The sequence below is a fragment of the Arachis hypogaea genome, chromosome 16 (genome assembly GCF_003086295.3).
Source record: "Arachis hypogaea cultivar Tifrunner chromosome 16, arahy.Tifrunner.gnm2.J5K5, whole genome shotgun sequence".
Lineage (NCBI taxonomy): Eukaryota > Viridiplantae > Streptophyta > Magnoliopsida > Fabales > Fabaceae > Arachis > Arachis hypogaea.
Genome location: NC_092051.1, coordinates 105,504,511 through 105,509,402, shown reverse-complemented (window position 1 = coordinate 105,509,402; position 4,892 = coordinate 105,504,511).

Below are 4,892 nucleotides of genomic sequence, written 5' to 3'. Positions count from 1 at the left end.
TCGGTGAGAATCTGGTTCAGTCTCTGATCAGTGTTGACTCTCTGAGTATAAGAGTGAGGGTCATCTCTAGATGGTGGCAGCTGAAGGATATCCCTTACCCTTTCTGGACTAAACTCTAAAATCCCCCCTTTGACCATAGTGCGCCAGTTCTTCGGGTTGTGGTTCACGCCCTTGACATGCTTGTAAGTCACCCAAGCATTGGCGTAGAACTCCCTAACCATCAGCAGACCCACATCAGTCACAAGGTTGCATAGAACTTCCCAACCCCTCCTCAGAATCTATTCCCAAATCTCTGGATATTCATCCGGCTGCAAATCAAGTCAGACCTCTAAGATCATCTTCTTTTTGCTCACAATCTCGTGGAAGTGATCCTCATGGATTTTGGAATAGAACTGGTTGTTATCAAACAGACCGATTGCGGGAGCCTTTTATTTTCTCTTTCTAGAAGAGGATTTTTCGGTCTTGGGTGCCATATGGGATACGAGAAAAAAAAATAGAAAAGCAGAGCGCCCCAACACCAAACTTAGAACTGTTGCTCATCCCTGAGCAAAGAAAAAGAAAATAAGAAAAGGAAAATAAAAGGTAAAAGGGACGAGAATGGTGGTGACTAAGACAAAGGTGAAAACTGAGAGGATAGATATAGAGAGGGTGGGGGTTACAATTTGAGTGTGGGAAGGGAGGTAGGAAAAGAAAAAGAAAAACAAAATGAATGGAATTCTGGGTTAAGGATTGGGAAAGAGAGATTTGGGGAAGATTTGATGAGAAATGATATGGTGATGGGATGTGGAAAATTGAATGAATGGATTTGGGGTGAAAAATGAATTGAGGGTGATATAGGGGAGGTAATGATGGAAGGGAGAGCGGTATGAAACAGTCAAAAGGGAGGGAGTGTAGTTGTTACTGTTGCAAATTTGCATTCCCTTTTTTCAAAATCCAATGCTGCGTCGCTGGCGCTAAACGCCAGCTTTAGCGTTTAGCGCCACAACGTTGTGAAACTTGTGCCCTCTGGGGCGTTAAACGTCCCCCTTGGCGTTTAACGCCAATGTTGCAAATTTTTTTTTTGAAAGTGAGAGACGAGGCCTGGCGCAAAACGTCCAGCTGGCATTTAGTGCCCTCTCTAGCGTTTCACGCCGGCAACCTAACTGGCAATCCTGGCGCTAAACCCCCAACCTGGTGTTTAGGGCCCAAATCGACGTAATTCATCTTCGATTTGTGTGCTCCTCGGCGCTAAACGCTCAGTCTGACATTTATCGCCACCCATCAGAGATCTCCTTGATAATTGTGCCATCTCTGGCACTAAACACCCATGTATGTGTTTAACGCAAGAACACTTGAGTAAACTGCTCTCTTGGGTGTTCTGTTTCTCTTTTAGATTCCTCTTGTTCCTATTCTAAATACTTTGCATGACCACAATCACTATTAAACCAAGGAAAAACTAAGAATAATCATCAGATATAGATAAAAAGAAATGAGAATTACAAACTGAACATAAAATCAAGGATACTAAGGGTTGGGTTGCCTCCCAACAAGCGCTTCTTTACCGTCATTAGCTTGACAGTCAGTTCTGCCAAGTCAGAAGATGAGTGGACATCTGACGATTGATCTCGCCTCCAAGATAGTGCTTTACCCTCTGGCCATTGACTGTGAACCTTCTATCTGAGTTCTCTTCCTGAAGTTCCACGTAACCATAAGGCGACACTTCGGTTACCACAAAAGGTCCTGACCATCAGGACTTTAGCTTCCCAAGAAAGAGCTTGAGCCTAGAATTGAATAGTAAAACTTTCTGGCCTGGCTCAAATGTTCACAGTTATCTTCTTCTCACGCCACAGCTCGGTTTTTTCGTTGTAGAGCTTGGCATTCTCATAGGCATAGCTTCTGAACTCATCAAGTTTATTTAGTTGGAGTAGCCTTTTCTCTCTTGCAGCCTTAGTGTCAAAGTTCAGGAACTTTGTTGCCCAATATGCTCTGTGCTCCAACTCCATTGGCAAGTGGCAAGTCTAACCATAAACTAACTGGTATGGGGACATTCCAATAGGAGTCTTGAATGCAGTCCGGTATACCCAAAGAGCACCATTTAGTTTCCTTGCCAAGTCAGTCCTTGAAGTACTCACAGTCTTCTCTAGGATCCTCTTGAGTTCCCTGTTGGAGACTTCAACTTATCCACTTGTTTGAGAGTGATAAGGGGTTGTCACTTTATGACGGACTCTGTATCTCTGTAGAAGTGAGTCCAACTGTCTGTTGCAGAAGTGGCTTCCTCCATCACTAATCAGTATCCTTGGGACACCAAACTGGATGAAAATATATCTCTGTAAAAAGCTCAGCACTACTTTGGCATCATTGGTGGGTAAAACCACTGCTTCCACCCACTTGGACGCATAATTCACTGCCACCAAGATGTAAGGTAGCGTTTGTTTTCGGGGGCAGGACACGGAGACATGGACAACACTTGTTTAAAAAGTGTTTGGAAGCAGAGACATGGACAGTGGACATATTGTCTCCGAGACAGTTTTTTATACTTGTGTGTCCACTCTTTCACGAAGGACAATGATGGACACGGGATTTGGAAGAGTGGACACGGACAATTTTATAAATTTTGTTTTCCTTTTTTTCCACTATTACCCCTTCTTATTTTTCTTATTGCGTTGTTTAGAGATATTTTTTTTCTTCCTGTTCTTCCTCTATCTCTTTCTTTTCCAGGTACTCTCTCCTTTCTGTATAATTTTTTATTGGAGGTAGATAATTCTTTTTTTTTTATCGTTTTACTTCAATACCATTTTAACCTTATATTATATTATTTGATTTGTAATAAAAATAATTAATCTTGAAACTTTTGAAAGATAAATATTAGCAAAAGTAAAATTGTTCTTTTAAAATGCTAAAAAATAATTTATAAATTGTAATTGATTTTATATAATTTAAAGAAAAATCAATTTTTTATAAAGAAAAATCAGTTTTTAGATAAAAAAAATTAGTTTTTTTAAATAAAAATAGATTTTTATATGCAAAAATTAATTGTTTTTTCATGTAAAAATGGATATTTTTTAAAATTAATTTTTTATTTAAAATTAATTTGGCTTATTAACTTAAACAAAATTTTTTATTAATCAAACTCGAATTTATTTTTTTTGTTAATCTTAACCATATGTATTCCTATATATTAATAATAAATTTTAAAATAAAATAATTATATTTATAAATTTTATTTTAATATAAATACTAATATATTTTTTTATTAAATTTTTTTGCTTCTTCAAATATTTTTTTCAAGTTCCGTATACTTTCATTTTTTATTAAATTAATTTGTATTGATGTAGAAAATTTGGAATTACAGGGCTATTTTAGTCATTTTATATAATATTTTAGTCTTGTCCATGTGTATCCAAACATAATACTAGACATTACATTAGTGTCTTGTCCATCGTATCCAAACACAATACACAAAAGATAATTTTTAGTGTCTCCGTCGTATTGTCTCCATTTCAGTGTCATGTTCTGTCCTGTCTCTAAAAACAAACGCAGCCTAAGTGTTTGAGTATGAGGGTGAAAAAGGTCTCATGAAATCAGTACCCCACACATCAAGCAACTCCATCTCTAAAATCCCCTGCTGTGGCATCTCATGGTTGTTGGGGAGATTCCCAACTCTTTGACACTTGTCACAGTTTCTTACACATTCCCATGAGTCTCGAAAGAGAGTCGGCTAATAAAAACCGCTCTGAAGGATCTTGGTGGCTGTCCTTTCACCACCAAAGTGGCTTCCATACTCTGAACCGTGACAATGCCATAGGATCCATTGTGATTCCTCATCTCAGATAACACCGGATCATACCATATGAGCATCTCTTGAAAAGATAAGGTTCTTCCCACAAGTAGTACTTAGCATAATTTAAAAGCATTCTAACTTGCTGTTTAGTGTACTCATTGGGGATGAACCTCATGGCTTTGTAATTCGCAATATCTGCAAACCATAGAGCCCTCTGAATCATAAAAAGTTGCTCATCCGAGAAGGTTTCAGTCACAGCAGTGGGGAGTTGCATCAATAAGGAGAATATACAGAGTTGTAGAAATTATAGAGAGATCAAGCTCATAATCCATACCATGAAGTTATGGGAAAGTATGATAGAACGGAGGATGAGACAAGAGATACAAGTTACAGAGAACCAATTTAGTTTTATGTCAGGCAGATCCACCACTAAAGCTACATACCTGTTAAGAAGGATGATGGAGAGGTATTGTAGTAATAAAAGGGATCTACATATGGTGTTTATTGATTTGAAAAAAGTATATGATAGGGTGCCAAGGGAGGTCTTATAAAAGGTTTTAGAAAGAAAGAAAGTAAGGATCACATATATTTGTGTAATTAAAGACATGTATGATGGGGCTACAACTATTATAAAGACTCAAGATGTTGTGAAAGTAAATTTTTTTATTAGTATAGGATTACATCAGGGATCATCCTTAAGTCCTGATAAGAAATTAGAACAAAGGATAAAGGGATAAGAAAAGGATGGAGAAAGGATGCAACAGAAAAGACACAGCGGAAACATAAAGGATAGATAAGGGTTTTCCTACTAGACCTCTAAGAAACATGTTCTTAACAACCTAGGTCACCAGAAGAGATTTTTTATTAGACCTTCAAAGAACCTGTCCTTGACAACCTAGATCAGAGGATGAAAATTGAAAGAAACCACCATGTAAATCACCTTAGTGTTGGATCCTTCAATCTTCTTCATGCAACAAGCAATGCAAATCACTGACCTCACTTAATCACACTAGAAAACGTGCATAAAGTAACTAAAAATTTTATTCATCAAAAGTTGTATAAATCATCTCACCAAAGGTGTTTAAATAGGCCCCTAACAAACTAGCTAAAAGATAAGATAAGATACCTTAAT